Source organism: Urocitellus parryii, chromosome 3 (genome assembly GCF_045843805.1).
Source record: "Urocitellus parryii isolate mUroPar1 chromosome 3, mUroPar1.hap1, whole genome shotgun sequence".
NCBI lineage: Eukaryota > Metazoa > Chordata > Mammalia > Rodentia > Sciuridae > Urocitellus > Urocitellus parryii.
Window position 1 is genome coordinate 138,731,914 of NC_135533.1, and position 17,585 is coordinate 138,749,498.

The following is a 17,585-nucleotide window of genomic DNA, read 5'->3' on the forward strand; positions in this document are numbered from 1 at the left end:
CGCCCACCAGCAGTCCCAGGGTGCGGTCCCCTGAGCTCAGCACCAGGCACCCCTTGTCATTCCGAAGCCGCGATCAGTGCCCAGGCACCTGCCCCAGGCCTGGCTCCGGGTGCTGGGCGTTGACAGCAGCCAGCTGCCCGCTGACTCACGGCTCAGCCTCCCACCCACGTGGGGCCTGGACCTGCGCTGGGCGCCAGCCGCCTGCCAGGGAGCCCGCGAGACGGGCCAAAAGGAGCCGTGAGCCTCACTGAGGATTAGACCTAAGAACATTCTGGAATCCCACGCTCCACGTCGGAGTTCCCCCAGGGACAGACCACGGCGGATGGGCGCGTCCTTCTACCCATGAAGAAACCAGGACACACCAGGTCGGGGGAGGCCTGTCCCCCCTGAAGACAGTGCTGGAAGGATCATTATTGCTACCTGCTGTCACCGCGGATTACTGACACCTGGTGCTCCCAAGTGGACGGGGCCGCAGACTTGGGGGGGTGTGTCTGTCTGTCTGTCTGTCTCCACCACAAGGTGTGAGGGACGATTTTGTCCATCATGGTATTCCTGGTCCCCTAATCCACACACAGTAGGTGCTCAATAAATGCTCCCTAGAGGCCGGTGCAGGGCATCATCTCAGTTATGACGACGGCAGGGCCAGGGCTGGTAAAGACGACAGGCGGAGACCCGGGAGGCAGGGCCACTTGGAAGGACGTGGAGCTGGCGAGCACAGAACCTGGATGGGAAGCTGGGTCTGTGTGTTCTCAGAACCCGGGTGACCTCTGAGCCAGGAGCTGCCTGCCAGGGGTCCCACGAGTCCCACGGAGAAGAGCCCCTGAGCCTCACTGCAGATTAGGCCCGAGAAGGTTCTGCAATGTCCGACTCCACCGTCGGGCCCTGCTCTCCAGCAGTGAGGGCCAGGGGCAGGGGCAGGGACCTCTGGGAAGGGCCACTGGGGCAGAGTGGAAGCCGCCTAGGCATGCCCCAACACCGCCCTGTGAATCCCAGTCACAAGACCCTTCCCACATAGCATTCCACTTATTATTTACAGCAGAAGCCAAGCACAGAGAGGGAGAGTAACTTCCTCAAGGGCACACAGCAGACTCCTCACAGATCTCCTGACTCCATGCTTGGTGTTCTTTTTCCTAAACTGCAAGCTTGGGTTCAAACCCAGAACCCTAATATTAGCAGGGACACAGGGGGGCCAGGAGACAAGGCCTGGGTTTCAATAGTGCCAACCTGGCCCAACACACCTAGTGGCACTTCCCAATCCCCTACTTGGCTCAGACCAGCTTCCTCCCCCTGAGCCTGAAGGTTCTTATCTAAGAAATTCGGATGCTGTTATCTACTTTGCAGGTGATGATGACAATCCCTGACCTGATGTCCTGACTCTCTGGCTGTGTGACCTTGGGGAAGAAGCTTAACTTCTCTGAGCCTCTCTCCATCTGCAAAGTAGAGTTCATCAATCCCCTCCTCTTGGGGTCTGTGTGATCCCAATGGGCACCAGGCAGGACCTGGAACATAGTAACTGTTCAATTAAAGTCCGTGGGCTGTGGGCCAGTGTCAGGATCCAGCGGGAATGAGGAGGACACTGCAGACCTGTGCCCTCACCTCAGGCTGCCCCAGCCAGCTGGGGGGAAACCTGAGCTGCCCGCCTTCTGGGCAGGAGGTGGCCGCTGCTGCTGCCTCTGGAATGAAGGAAGGTCAGAGCCTAGGGAGCCCAGGGAGCAGGGCGCCTGCCGCGGAGGAGGGGCCGGCCGGTGGCACAGCACCCCGTCTCCCCGGAGGCCTGAGCCACCGGCTGGGTGCGGCCCCCCTGCCCAGGGCTTGGCCTCCCGCCTCCCAGCCTGCCCCTGGGGAGGGGCCACCTGGTGTCAATTAAGCCCCAGTCACTCGGCCGCACCACGCCAGGCGGCTGATTAGTGCCGCTGGCTTCTCCAGATGGGGAGCACCAGCACCGGCTGAGGGGGACGCGCCAGGCCCGGCCAGGCCTCTCGGAGCCGGTGAGTACCCGGGGGGCCCTGCTCCCCGACAGGAGGCCAGCCACGGGGGGCTCCTCCCGCAGCCTCACCTCCTGGGGCCTTTGAGGGCCTCCAGCATCTCTGACCCCTGCACCCGGCCTTCCCCGGAGGGGACCCGAGCCGGTCAGTGTCCTTCCTCTCAGGTCACACAGCTGCAGGGGCCAGCCCCACGCAGCGTCTGGAGGGGACGTGGTGGGCCATGAGGGGCCTCTGCAGGACTGAGGTTCCAGGGCCCTGAGTCTCCCGCGGTCCCCGGTGGAGCCGGTTGTCTGCGTGGCCCTGTGTGGGCATCTGAGGTCGCGTCCCTGTAGGCCACCAGCTCCAGAGTCATGCTGTTGGGGGTCCCCTGGGGCCAGGCAGAGGACCCCCGCGAGGAGCAGCCCAGAGAGGCTGCAGCACTGAGGGCCACCGCTCAGGGGGAGGCCACAGGCTTTGCAGGGCCACGTGTCCTGGGCCCTGGCCCAGGACCCAGGGATGCTTCAGGGGCCACTGGTTCAGCCCCAGACTGGCCAGGGCTGCAGCTGAGCCACCTCCTGGCAGCCAGCGGGGGTCAGCCCCAGGGGGGATAAAGGAGGGGTGGCTGCTGCCTGAGGGACAGGCTTGGGGCAGCCGGGTTGTCATGGAGAGGAGTGAGTGACACAGGACGGTCCCTGCGCTGGCTGTGAACTTGGCTCCTGGCTGGGAGAAGTCCCGTGTCCGTGGAAGGGCCCCAGGGGGAAGCCCCTGGTGGTCTGTGCTTGCGGTGGAGGCGGGTATGGGGGGAGGTAGTGACCACCAGTGACCCGCCTGTGGGGCATCTGCCCACCTGCGTGGGCCAAGGAGGACACAAGGCCACGGCTGAGAGCCTCGCGTCCTGCAGGGCACGGCTAGGGGTCTGTTCTGCCCATGCGCCAGCGCAGGGTGCCGCGGCCACCACCAGGCAGCGGCCAGCACCTGGGCCCAGAGGGGGTAGGTGGCTGCCCCTTCCGGCTCCGTCTACGTGGGGGGGGTCAGTGTTTCCGAGGGGGGTGCCCCACGAGCTCCCTCCTGAGCGGACTGCACAGTCCCCCGGGTGTCCCTTAACTGGCTCTGTCCCTGGGCTGCTTTCCCGCCTCACCCAGGCCACACTGGCCGGGTCTCTGGCACCGGATCAGGGTGGGAGGCCGGTGGAGGGGCAGCCCCGACAGAAGCCCAGCTGCTGCCTGAAACCCCCGGTCAGTTCAGCGACGGCTGCTCCAGGCCAGGACCTGGGCCAGCACTGGACACATGGGAGTGGACCTCGGGTTGAGCCACTCACTCCTAAAAGACCCATCAAGACGCCGCTGGGGTCTCCCCACAGCTTCCCTCGCTCCTGGGTCCCCCCTCGCCCGGGACTTATGGGGCAGCCTCTGAGCCCCGCTCTGCTCTGGCTGCCATTGGGAGCCTGGACGCCAGAAGCATCCCCTCTTCCTGTTTCCCCCGCCATCGCGGCACCCGGGGCTTGGGCTTAGAAGACGCCAGCTACTTAACAAGCAGAGGGACATCGAGGTCTCTCTGTGGGTTCCTTTGAGCAAAGAATGGGGACCTCGCTTGGCAACACCACTCAGCATGTCCCCAGGGTCCACCAGAATTGGTGACTTTGGCTGAAGCCAGTGATGGCCGTCCTGATTGGGTCCCTGGGAACCATGGGCACCAGATGGGGACAGGATGGATGGACTTCACCGTTGGACTTTTTCCAGTAGGCAGCGGGGTCATATTGGTGATTGGTCACCCGGTGTGCCCGGGGTGCCTGCTCGGGTCATTGATAAACAGGAGAAGCTACTCCTTCCTGTTTGCCATGACCAGGCGCTGGCTTAGCTCACCTTGGTCACCTTGCGTGACTCTCGGCTGCGTGCCTGGAGCTTTCCTGCTTTCACACCTGGGAGAACTGAGACAGGAGAGCGGCCCACCTCCCCACAGCCTTCAGGACCCCTAAGCCCCTGCTTTCAACCCTAGGGACAGCCCTGCAGAGGTGCCCTTCTCTACACACGGGTCTGGGTATGGTGGCACAGGGAGGGTGTGCCCTGCGTGAAGGGGCCAGGAAAACACAAAGACAGCACAGGGCTCCTCGGTCTTTGCAGGCACAGAGATTCGGGTCCAAACAAATTTGTGGGAAGGGCTCGAAGCTGAGCCCGAGGAGGGGTCTCACTCCACTGCCCAGGCTCTGGAGGGTTGGGTTCCCTGCTGACCCCCTGAGGTTACCGGGCAGCTGACAAAGCACTGTGGTATGAAGTCAGAGCAGCCGAGGGGGATGTGCCCCGTAAGGACATCTGGCAGGTGATGAACAAGGTGGCCATGAGGGAGACCTGGGTGGGAACTGAGAAGGGCAGGTCAGAGGAAGATGGGTGTCACTCAGGTACCCCTCTTGAACCCATTCAGCAAACGTGCGCTAAGCTCCGACTAGATGCCAACACCGTCCAGGCTCCAGGGGAGAGGTCTGAATGGAAGGGGGTACGGGGGCAGAAGGGGTTCGGCACCCGTGGGGCTCTGAGCAGGTGGACACCTGTCAGCGCCACTGCCCCCGGAGGTCAGGGCAGGTCTGGTCAGCATGCCATGTGTCCATCATTAGCTCAGCCCACTCAGTTGTGGGGCTGGGGTGCTGTGGGGGTGTCACCCCCAGGCCAGCCAGCTTCCTCTACCAGAAGGGTCGTCAGTATCTGGAGCATGGTGCCCTGGCCTGGCTAAGCACACCTGGGCGAGGTTCTCAGGTCATCCACTGGGCTGCCTGTGGTGGTGACAGATGAGGCAAGAGGACAGATGAGGATAAACTGCAAACGCTAAGTGAGCCCAGAAGGGGGCGCCAGTCCCAGAGGGGAATCGTGGCATCTGGGGCCTGGGTTCAGATCCTAGCGCTGCCCTGGCCGCAGTTGACGGCTAGCCCTTCCCCCCCTGGAGCCTCTGCGTCCCTTGCTGGAGGCTGTGGATGCTAGTCAGGCCTCCCTTCTGGGAGACTGGTAGGACGGGGGGTAAGTGGCACCGCCCAGTTCCTGGGATGAATCGGAGGGCAGTGCGGGTGGGCCCAGGCGGGGTCCAGTCACAGGGGACCTGTGCATCTAGGGAAGATCTGGGTTCTTCCCTGCTGAACCCCAGGGCTCCAGGGCAGGAGGCAGAAATAGGGCTGCCGGGGGGGGTCTCGCTCCTGGACCCAACAGACCTGAGCCCCGCACACAGGTATCAGTGCCTCGGGGAGGCAATGAACAGCAAGGCTGTGCGGGGCTCAGTGGGGCTGGGCTCCGCGGAGAGCAAGAGGCCAGTGGCCCTGGAATGGGCTGAGAGGGGCCAGCTCCAGGCCCATCCTGTCCCTCACCTCACCCCAAGCCCAGAACCCATTCTGAGACCATCTCCAACCCCACCGTCCACCGTCATTCAGCAAGGTTTCTTCAACTCCAGCCCTGTGCGGGGCGCGGAGGGTGCGCGCATGAATCAGAGAGAAAGGGTCCCTGTCCTCTGGAGCGTGAAGTTCAAGGAGGGGCCTTCTGACGCCAAGGGCAGAGGGAGAAAGAGGGCCAGGGCCCAGGCAGGACGCTGAGAGCGCCCAGGCGTGGAGGCAGTCACTGTGTCTGAACGTTGGTGGGCAGGGCCTGGGGCAGGGCTGTGGGGTTGGCAGGGACGTGGCTAGAGCAGGCTGCTTCCTGCCAGGGCTCTGCTGGGAAGGGAGGCTGGGCAACCTGGGGCAGTCTAACTGAAGTGCGCAGAGTGTGGGCGTGTGGGTGTGCCCAGTGTGACGGCGGGCACCGGTGTGCACAGGCGCGCATGGGCGCGAGGGAGTATTGGAGGGTTTGGGGGTGTGGCTGTGTGAGCGGTCTGTGTAGGGGGGTGTGGGGGACATCTAAAGAATATGGGGGTATGTGCACGTGAGTGTGAAGGTGTACGCTTGGGAGATCTGGGTCTGAGAGTCCCTGTGCATGTGGGCGTCCGAGGAGAGGTGTGTGGGGGTTTGTTTTTGTGCAATCGGGGGCTTGGAGACGGTATGTGAGCGTGTGTATTTAGAGTCTGTAGAACAGGCGGGGTGTGTCGGGAGGTCCGCTGACGTGTGAGGGTGAGCACGTGTGTTAAGGATGTGCAAGGGTACAAGTGTGAGGGTCGTGTGTGTTCGAAACCGGGAGGCGGCGTGCCTGTGTGTCCGTGTGTCCACGCATCCTCCCCAAACTCCGGAATCTTTGACAGAGAGTCCCCTCCCCTCCCCGGGACCTGTTCAGGATGACCTGGCCACCCTGCCCCCTGCGTTGTACGTCCCCACTGGATGCCCCTGGACCTCCCAGCAGCCCCACGAGGTGGCTCCTCCCATAGACACCTGGAAACTGAGCCCCTCAGACTCAGAGAGGGACAGCCGCGAGCAGCCGCAGCACAGGAGCTGGGCTTGGGCCAGAGCCCAGCTGCGCTGCTCTTTTCTGTACTTGTTCTCACTCAAGCGCTTACGCACGTAATGAGACGCCTCGCCCAGGCCCACGGACGCGCACCATCTCCCTCTCTTCTCCTTCGGGTTCTTCTACTACTTTCCCGGGTTCTTTTTTTATCCCATCCCTCCTCCCTTGGCTTCCACTTCCCTTCTACTTCATTAGGAATAAATGAGGCTGTAAACGCTCACACATCCCCCACCCGCCAAGTGCATCTTTAAAATTGCTTTTCGATTAGGAAGAAAATTCTCAGCCTCACAGAGTCAGACCTCAAGGTAGAGAAAACAAAGCCGGTCCCCTAAAGAGGCGAGCAGTGCTGCTGACAGCAAGTCCCACAGATTCAGGAGGCACCTGTTCTGCCCACTCTGCCTTCCACCATGAGCTGGTGCCCCAGAAAACCTTCCTGTTCATCATGGACACCTCGGGCATGGTGGTGGTCCTTCAGATGCCCCCAGGAATAAGCAATCAGGGGTGACTACAGGACATTCTGAGCCTGCCAAGCAAATCTTCCACACATGGACTCATTCCCAATGAGAACGTTGGCCATAGGAAGTCTTGAGTCTTTGATGAAGTCCTGTGGCCATTAAAATCTGTGGTATTTAAAGCATCTGAAAGATTTAAACCACCCTGTCTCCTTACACACACACACACACACACACACACACACACACCTACCCATCCACCATCTCCTCATCCATCCATCCATCATGCATCCATCCATCATCCATCCATCATCTATCCATCCATCAATCATCTATCTATCCATCATCCATCCATCCATCATCCATCCATCCATCATCATTCATCCATCAATCATCCATTTATTATCCATCCATCATCATCCTTCCATCCATCCATCCATCAGCCAGTTTTTCAGCCATCTGTCCACATACCTTCCTAGTCATCCATCCACCCACCCCTCCTTCCTGTCAGTCATCCCTTCTATCCATCCACCTGCTCATTCATCTGTCTCCCCACCCATCCACCTACTCGTCCATGTATCGGTTGTCATTCAAACATCCCTGATTGATTCACGTGTCCATCCATCCATCTCTCTGTGGTTAGAGTCCCCAAGACCCCCCCCCCAGTTTGAAGCTTCTCTAGGACTCAGGGATCCAGCCTGTCCTCATGCTCATGGATGGATTGTAGGATATGAAGGATACGAAGCAAAATCACCAAATGAGAGGGGAGACGGGGTCAAGTCCAGAGGAAACCAGGAGCCAGCGTCTCAGGATTCTCTGAGTGGAGTCACACGGGGCACACTTAATTCCTGGTGCAACAAATTGTGACACCAGGTGTGAATGGAAAGTTTGTAATAGACTCCGCATGCCCAGTGTTTAGGTGGCTGGTCACAAGGGCACCCCTGCAGCCACGTACCCAGATCACTGTGGTAGAGACACACTGAGCCTCTCATCAGTTCTGGGAATATGGGAACCTCGACAAACTCAAGGTCCCCAGAGGCGAGCCACCTTGCCCTCAGGCCTTCCTAAGGAGGGCTGACGAATACCCATCTTCATCCATCCACCTGTCCGTCATCCTCTGTCCATCCTCTCACCCATTGGCCACGTATGCATCCACCATTGCTGAGTCCGTTGCCCGGGGACCCACCCTGCACATCTCCATCCAGCCCCTGTTCCCCACCTGCCTTGCCCATTCACACTCCTCCTGCCTTGCCGGCTCTGAGACCACAGAAAGGCACGCCATGTCCCCTACCTCCCAGACCACCACGTTGTCACATCCTGCTGCCTTAAAAGAGCTTCTCCCATCTTCTCCTCCACTGGGGAGTGAGGGATGCAGTCGAGGGGGGCCCACCTGGAGCATATGTCTCTGGGGGAAACTGAGGGAGCCCAGCCCAGCCCAGCCCAGCCCAGCATGGGCATCCCCTGCTCCGAGCACTCTGTGCTGTGCCCCCCCTGGACACTCCCTCTTCTCCCATGAGGCTGGCCTAGGACTCTTCCAGCATCTCTGCTGCGTCCTCAGCCACCACCAAATCAGGTCCCGGAGTCTGTGTGTGGATATGGGAGGAAATCTCTTGGGGACTGCCCCTGAGTTTGGTCTAGGGAGGGGACCGAGTTACTCTGCTTCTCTTTCTCTTCCTGTCTGTCTTTCCTCCTTTGCGGGCTCTTTGAGCAACTATTCAGCTGCAGCCCATCACTATTCCCCTGGCAATATGACTGCAGTCCTGGGGTTGCTGACCTCCCACCTGCCACACCCGACCCCCTCACCCCTCCCATCTGCTCCATGCAGTGGCTGGGGCTGGAATGGCCCTTTGTCTTGTTGAACTACCAGGAACCAGAGACTCAGAGTGGTTAATAGCTTGTGCAAGGTCACACAGAGCTGGACCTTACCCTCAAGCCAGTGTATTCCCCAGTCCCCGGAATATTCTTTCCCACAGTAATCTGGAGTGCCCCCAAGCTCCTTTCAGGATGCCCCTCCACTCTGGCTAACTCCTGTACCTCAATTTCCTTTCTGCCCCCAAGAACAGGCTGTAAGATGCAGAGAAGGGGCCCCAGGAGAGGCCATTGGACCTCCCTCGGACCCCTGGGATCGCACCCCGGCTGATGGTAATTTCATAGGTGCATCATTTCCCAGGCACCCACCAAGGCTTTAGGTGATGGTTGGAGCATCTGGCACGCCTCAACCCTACCCTCTGGGGCAGTATTGCTGGACACTATTAAGGCCACTTGAAGGACATTCTATTAACCCCTCTAGCCAAAGCAGAGGATCTGACCACAGAGACCAGCAAGAGACCTGGGCCAGGCTAAGCATTTGGAACTTGATCTCCAAATGACCAGGAGCGTTTGAACAGTGGATGTGACCCACACCTCGGTGTCTCAGCACCGAATGCTTTTAAAGGGCGTCTGTGCCCACGCCACCCCCCTCCAGTACTGCCATGAAATATTTCTATCCTGATGTTGTTGAAACATGTCCCAGCACGAAAACAGGCATAGATTCTCCACTCTTCTGTCTCGCCGACGGCTGGGGAGCCACACTAAATCCACACACTCAACACAATCGCCATTGCAACACCGGTAAATTCACATTCAAAACGTGGGGGCGGGATGGGAGGCCTGACCTCTTGCTGAGCGAGGCCGAATTGCCACTCGGGGAGTAAGAGTGGGCCGTGGGGCAGAGAGCATCTCTCTTTCTCTTTAAGAGCTTCATTAGCACAGATTTCTTTGGCTTCCAGAAAATTCTTTGGATTCTCCCACAGGGGTGACTTGGTTTTCGGCCGCTCTCTATGCCTGTGCTGGTGGAAATCCTCTGCGCACACGGCGTGGCGTGCCCTCCTGGGGTCTTTCCCAGGGCTCACGGAGGACGGTTTCTGTGCTTCATTCCCAGTCTGTCCTTGCTCTTGTGTAGTAGTGACAGTGAGGTGGCTCAGCAGAGTCACTGTCACAGTGCAGAACAGGCACCCGTAGTGAGGCTTAGTGATAAGAGAGGTATCAGTTAACCTGGAAAAGGATGCTGGCACCACTCAGGGGTGGGAATCGCATCTGGACAAATTCAAGTTCAAGCGTCTCTTGCACTGGTGGGGAGCATGGATTCGAATGAGGGAGGATAACAAAGAGGTTTGGGCGCATTCGGGTTCCAAGCTGGGAGGGTCCCAAAGGCTGAAAGCAGAAAGAAGAATCTAAACAAAGTTCTTAGGAGAAACTAGGCGGGTTTGAACTTCAAGGCAACGCCCAAGGAACTGCCTTGAAGCTCCCTGACCTCCCAGTCCCTGGGCTGCCGTCGGCCATGAGGACGGAATCTACAGGCAGCTGAGCGGGAGGAAACCTCAGCTGCTTTTCCCCAGCAGGCAGAGACCGCGACGTGGCTTCCCTTGGCTCGTCTGATCCTGGGTTGCTTCATCCGTCCAGCGAGCCTGAGGCCTTCCACCGAACTTGGCAGCAGATGGGTGAGTCCAGGCACCCGGGTGGCAGAGTCAGGCAGCCGCCCCCCTGACCCAGCTCGCCTTGCCTGCTGCAGGGCCTGACCGGTCCCTGAGCACATCTGGGCCATGTCTCCTAGACTAAAAGGGAAAAAATAGCAGGAGTCCCCTCCTCTGGCCATTGTCAAAGCTGATCGGCAGGTGGCAAAACTTATGAGGTCGCAGTAAATAAACCCGTGGCTGTGGCTGCTGCGTGGTTTGGACCATCCCGGCTCCGCCAGATTTCTTGCTATCTGCCTCTCCACCCTTCCGTGTCCCCGCTTCCCTCGGCCCGTGAGGACTTCAACACGTGGGGGCCTCAACCCTCTGTGGGGGGCCACAGAGCCCTGGACAGTCTGGGGGAAGCCCACCGACCCTGTCTCAGAATAATGTTTTACATGCATAAAACAGAATCCCCAGGATCGCAAGGGAACCAACGGTCTTGAAATATCGTCATGGAGTGTTTATTTGAAAGAAGCTGAAGGGAGATGGTCATTTCCTGTGATACGGTTCTGTGTCTTGTTGTTAATACATTAATTATGAGAGCCAGCCGTGAGCCTGAGAAATATTATATTCTGAAAATAAGGCTGAGCATAAATATTTCGAGGTATTGGCAACAACTAGAAGGTGATTTGAAAACACTTAGGACTCCCATTGGGGATATCATCACAGGTTGCTGACAACAGACAGCACCGTGGCTTTGGGGCTCTTGGCAGTAGCAGCGAATGCTAGATCTCAGGTAGAGCTTAGTACAAAATGAAGACGTCACTTTTTCCCACCCAAATTCAAGTCCCTCTGAAATACATTCTCAGACTCCTTACTCCAGATCGAACGTGCTAACTGCCTGCCCCATACATTCACTCTGTTCTTGACTTCATCCAACAGAACAGATTTATCTATATTTGTTCACTTCTTTGAGGTACAAACAGGCACCCAGTGAAAAAGGAATCCATTGAGAGAAAAATCTTTGCCATAGGAAACAGCTCGCTGCCCACCCCTTCCTGCTTTTATCCCGTGTCCCAGGGGCTCTCATTCTTAAGCCTCTATCTGCTTCCTTTGCATTATCTCTCCATCTCTGGGTACCACATTTACCCTCGCTATTTATTGAGGTACAGACCTAAGACCTTATCTATTGATATTTCTTGCCCTGTTCTCCCAGTCTAGATCTGGTTCTATTTTTAGTCCCGCATTGGTTACTGTAGCAACTTTAAGAGATGCCATAACACACTTTTATTTCTTATTCCACCTCTTACAGGCAGTGTATTTTGACACAGGGGAGATGTCAGGGCTGCACTTGTTCCCACTCCCCATTCTTTGCCTTGTCGATGTTGACGACGGGATCTTTGCTTGGGTGGATCCCGCTCACCTATTATAATGATAAGCCCTTAGAAAGCAGGAACCTGCTTTGACTTCTCCTAAAAGCCCATAGTAGGTGAGCAGTAAGTCTGCGCTCTGCCCTGGGGATATCCCGTGGGCACAGTGACACATGCCTGTGATCCCAGGGACTCAGGAGGCTGAGGCTGGAGGATGGCAAGTTCAAGGTCAGCCTCCACAAGTTAGCTAGACCCTAGCCTCTGTTTGGCAAATGAGCTTCTCTCATGGCCAGAGAGGGGAGTGGGAATGATATGATGCAGACCATCCCCCAATGAGAGGCCAAGGCACAGCCCAAGGGGACACTGTCACCCAGAATCATGTCCCACAGGAACTCTCTCCTGCTCTTGGGATCCGAACTTCCCATTAGAGCTTCTAGCCAGCTTCTTCGGGGAGAAGATCAGCCTTGGTCTGAAGCATTAGCTCTCCTGCCATCAACACGGCTGGGTCTTCAAACAGGTGAAATGTGGTCCCAGGAAAGGGGACAGCAAGACCAGAGGCAGCAGGCAGAGGGCTATTGGCTCCTGTTCCCAAGTTGGAAGCTTCCCTCCTGGGGCTGTTCTTAGTTCAAAAAGAGAACCCATTTCCTGGGAAAGAGATCTTCCTAAAGTCCCCTCTCTTTAATCAAAACTCCTCAATAGCAATCCAGGACGCCCCAGTCCCTTGGGACCAAGTTCAAATTCAAACTCAACCTGAGTCTCTTTGCAATTGTTCCCTGGACCCTGGCCAAGTCACTTCCCTTCCAGCTTAACCTGGAATGATCCGGCTCGAGAGAGGCACTTACATTTCCCAGATCAGCAGGCGTCTCCTCTCCTTGCTCTGTAGGAGCTGCTCTCTGCCGGGGCTCTTTTTGCCCGTGAAGCCTTCCCAACCATCTCTCCTGCCTTGGCCCATGAATCTATCGGCAGCACCTCTCCCAGCAGCCTTTCCAACCCTTCTGAATCACAGCCTATTGTACTCCTCCCTCTCCTCACCTGGAGATTCCTTATTGACTCACTCATGTAGGATGCAAATCTCTTAAAGGTGGGGTCCATGGGTTATTCAGTGATAGGCCGGCGCAGTGCCTAGAAGTTGAAATGTTCCATAAAGATGCTCGTGATTGGCATTTGTGTAGATAGATGTATGAAGGGATGGGTGGATTGATTGGTAGATGAAATGTTAGATAAATAACTGGAAGGATGGGATGGATACATAGGCAAGCAAAAGGTGAGTGGTTGGAAGGATGGGTGGTGTGTGACCTTTTTATCCATGGTGTAGTGGATACATGCATCAGAACATGAATCGTGGAGCTGGGCACAGTGACATATGCCTGTGATCCCAGAGACTCAGGAGGCTGAGGCAGGAGGATGGCAAGTTCAAGGTTAGCCTCAGGAAGCTAGCTAGACCCTCAGCAACTTTTGAAACAGGTCTCAATAAAATAAAATAAAGATGGTGGCAGATGTAGCTCTGTGGTAGAGCACCCCTGGGTTCAGCCCCTTGTACCATGAAAGTGAAATAAAAATGGACTGGGAATGTGGCTTAGTGGTAGAGCACCCTGGGTTTAATTCCCAGCACTTCACAAAAGAAAAAAAAAAAAGTCTCTGATTCTTCCTAAAACTTGTACTTCTGGAATGTTTTGGGGGCTCTGCATTTCTGCTGCTTAGCATCCACGGGGTAAGCTGGCCCTTCTTTGTATTTATTATTCAGCAACAAACATTTCCTAAGGACATATTATGCTGCAGTGACAATGGAAGGTGCCCGGGATGTGAAGTTGAAAAATCACCGCCTCCCAGGAGCTTGGAGTCCGGGCAAGGGGGGGGGGGATGCGCATGCGCATGGCTAATTGCGCAAGGACTCTGGCGCATTAATCATCGCCCCGGTTTATTGGGTTCTTACTGGTAGGAGAATAAGACTTGGATGGAGAAAGAGGGGGGTTGCCTCTAGTAGTAGAAAGAACAAGCAGGAGACATCATCGCCTGGCATGCAAATTATAGGTGCCATTAGCTTCATTTCTATACATGTAGAAATTGAGGCTCCTGGGGGTTAAGTGGACATTTCAAGGTCACATAGCTGATAAGTGGCAGAGCCAGAACAGCACATGTCCCCAAGACCCGGGCTTGCAATGGCTCCCTGGCCCTATGGTAGCATGCAGTAGAGCACAAGGGACAAGAGGCATCCGTGGGAACACAGAAGGCAGCAAAGCCCACTCTTCTGAGGGGGACATGGGAACTTTGTCCAGCAAGCTACAACTGAGTGTGAGTGGGCTGCTCTGTGTACCTGAGGGATCCTCCCATGGACTCTGTCACCTCAGAGCCTAGCTTGCTGAGTGCTTGGACCAGGGACCAGGGTGCATTTCCTCCCTGGGTTAGCCCACTCCATTCTCATAGATGACATGGTGCCAGGGTGGGACCAGCTTGGGATCGGATAGACCTGAGCTGAAATCCCAGTCCTCGGCCAGCTGTGGGACAGCCAAGTGGCAGAGCTCAGTGACTTGCACACAGCAGGACTCAGTCACTGGTGGGTCCCTTGGCTTGAACCCTGGGCATGAGCAGCCTGCTCAGATATTCTTACCAGAAAACCCCTTTATGCTCAGGGGACCCCCGTGAGTCTGATAACAGCAGAAACACACACCCACCCCCTGAACTGCGCTCACCACCTGGGGAGGTTGGCAGACCGACATGGCCCGGGTGCAGGATTCTTTTAGGACTAAAGTCTAAGTTACGAAGTTGCTCACGTTAGCAATGTATTAGTTTTTCACTGCTATAACCAAAATACCTACAAGAACAACTTGAAAGGAGGAAAAGTTTATTCTGGGCTCACAGTTGCAGACGTCTCAGTCTGTGACCAGCCGACTCCATTGCTCTGGGGCCCAGGTGACGCCGAACATCACGGCAGAAGGGTGTGTGTGACAGAGGAAGGATGCTCAGCTCAGGGCAGCCAGAAACTGAGGATGGGGTGGGGGAGGGCTAGAAAAAATTCAATCCAAGGCCACCACACCCCTGTGACCTGCTTCCTCCAGCCACGCCCCACCTGGTTCAGCTACCAATGGATTGACCCAGCAAGTGGATGAGGTCAGAGAACCCCACCTCTGAACCCCGCTGCGTTAGAACTCATGCTTACAAAATATGAGCTTTGTCGGGGAGAGGGGGATATCCCTAGATCCAAACCATACAAGCATTTTAGTGATCTGGGATTCGGGAAATCTGAGGGCACCAGAGATGAAAAGATTTGAAAGTATCTCTATGGGCAAGCAAGAAAATGCTCTCACTAGCTTGTGAATTGATAAAAACCACCACCAACAACACTGTTTGGACCATTCCTGTGTTTCCTGTGTATGCATTGATTTTTAATATTTATATATATAAAAGATATGCAACATGATGGCTTTGACATATAACAAGCGAAATTATATTCAAGCAAATTAACACATCCATAATCTCATACCATGGTCTCAAACTGGATGCAAGGGCGCACACCAGTCATCCCAGTGGCTTGGGAGGCTGAGGCAGGAGGATAGTGAGTTCAAAGCCAGCCTCAGCAAAAGCGAGGCCCTAAGCAGCTCCATGAGACCCTGTCTCTAAATAAAATACAAAATAGGGCTGGGGATGGGGCTCAGTGGTCAAGTGCCCCTGAGATCAATCCCCGGTACCAAAAAAAATTACATGATCTCAGTCACTGAGTGTGTGTATGTGCACAGCAAGAATGCCTAAAATATACTTCTTATCAAAACCCCCAATATAGCTCAATATCATTAACTGAAGTCTTCACACCCATGTGCTGGTGTGGATGGTGTTTCGTCTCTGTGTTCTCGGCCACCACCAGAAACACATGGGTGTCCCATAATTAGATGGTTGGTCTCATTCCTAGAATTCTGAGACTGTCGACAAACAGGGGAAACCAGTGAGCCATGGGGACATCTATAATTGATGGCTTGATGCCTTTGTCCCCTGGAAAGCAGCCTGCAATTGTGGGTTTTCTCCACCATGACTTTGATGGGCAGAGAAGGACCCTACTCACAGTCTGATGGGGGTGTCCTCCCACACAAAGCCACAAACCCACTGAAATGGGTGCCTTCAGCCAAGGCCCCTCCTGGGGCCCAGCTGCCACCCCAGGGCTGTTTGAACAATCAGCTCATGTTGAATAGAGCCTTTTTAGGGGACACTGTTCTCACTCTTCTGTCCACCCACAGGGACACAGATTCAACGAGCACAAAGGCAGGCAGGCGGCAGTCCTGCTGTACTGAGGCAGGTCCTGCCTGGAACATTCCAAGCCATCCTTTCTGAAGCTCAGGTGTACTGTGGGACACCAGGCACATGACTGTGATTTGGGGGCTTCCTTCTGAAATGTGAGGGACAGTGGAAGTCCACCTTGTGGTGGGAGTGCGGGGTATCAACCACCTTGGATGAGAGGCATGTTTGTTTCCTAGGGCTGCTGTGTTAACCAGGTTTCCGTCGCTATAACAAAATACCTGAGATAATCAACTTATAAAGAGAAGACTTATTTTGGTTCCCAGTTTTTTGCGGGGGGAGGGGGTTCAGTCCATGGTTGATTGACCCCCTTTGCTTTGAGCCTAAAGTGAGGCAATACATCATGGACAGGAGAGGGTGACACTCCTCCTTATCTCATTGCCAGGAAGCAAAAGAGCAAGGAGGGGCCCTGGTCCCACAATCCCCAATGACCTAAAGGTGTCCCATTAGGCCCCGCCTCTTAAAGGCCCACTGCCTCCCCATAGTACAACCCTGGGGACCAAGCTTCTAACACACGGGCCTTTGGGGGACATTCAGGATCTAGGCTACAGCAGCTGCCATGACACATGACTAAACGAGGCGGCTCATTCAGCAGAGCTTTCTTCTCTCGGAGATCTGGAGGCCATGAGTTCACTGGGTGGATTTCATACAGAGTCCGTGAGGGAGAACCTGTTCCATGCACCTCTGCTTCTGGCAGCCCCAGTGTCTCTCCGGGTCTCTTCTAGCAGGTGGCCTTAATTCTACAGGAAACAGCTGGAGAATGGAGAGGTGGCCACGGGGCGAAGGGAGACAGACAAAGTCTGCAGAACAGGGTGGCTCTGGGTCAAGGGGGCCTGGCAGCCGTTGTGGTGGATTTGGAACAGGAAGCCACGGGTGAGCTTTGAGCGGGGCGGGGGAGGGACGTTCAGAGGAGAAAGACTGCCCTGGGTGCTGTGTGGGACCCGGCACAGCTGGATCAGAGGTGTCCGCAGGGATCCTGGGGGGAGATGGCTGGAGCCTTTTCAATGGGGCTGTGGGGTTGGGGCTAAAAATGGAGCCCCTTTCACTTCTAAACTCCCCATGTCACCTCGTCCGATGACAAGGGCCAGAGAGGAGAGGTCCAGCACTACTTGGTGTCAATTCTGACCGTGGAGGAATCTGTTGAGCAGATCAGTTAGAAAGTGTGTCACCTGGCCACAGTCGTCACCACAGCTCTCAGGACCATCTACTCACAGCCACAGGAGGGGACATGAGAACCTGTCCACAGGGACAGTGCCTGACAGCCCAAGGCCCAGCCCCAAGCCACTGGCATTGACATCCACCAACTGGTCATTCTCCAAGGCCCCAAGGCCAGGTTCTGGGGACCCGGTGAGCCAGACACTGTCTCTGCCCTTGAGGGTGTCCCAGCTAGTTGGGAGGATTTTTTTTGCAAAAGGAAAAGAAGAATTAGCCAGGCCTGGAGCGCTGCCCAGGCTGGGTGGGGACAGGCAGCAGAATGGCCTCTGTCCTCCCCAGCCGGCCACCAGCCTGGATGCAGAGCAGAGTAATATGATCGGGGCTGGAAATGTCTCCTTGGCGTGGAGGGACCGAGGGACAGCGCATGTGTGTGTGTGTGTGTGAGTGAGTGTGAGTGTGTATTGGGATGGGGACAGTTACCTAAATAGCCCAAGTCACGAGGCTCATAGACGGGGTTAGT

At 56.2% G+C, this 17,585-nt stretch overlaps 1 protein-coding gene across 1 annotated transcript in view; it reads left to right on the forward strand.

Moving 5' to 3' along the window:
- Positions 1-1,712: 1,712 nt before the first annotated feature.
- Nos1 (nitric oxide synthase 1) overlaps positions 1,713-17,585 on the forward strand; it is a 138,449-nt gene continuing 122,576 nt past the window's right edge. Inside the window, 1 exon segment of the mRNA XM_026386158.2 lies at positions 1,713-1,988. The gene's annotated coding sequence lies outside the window, so the exon portion shown is untranslated.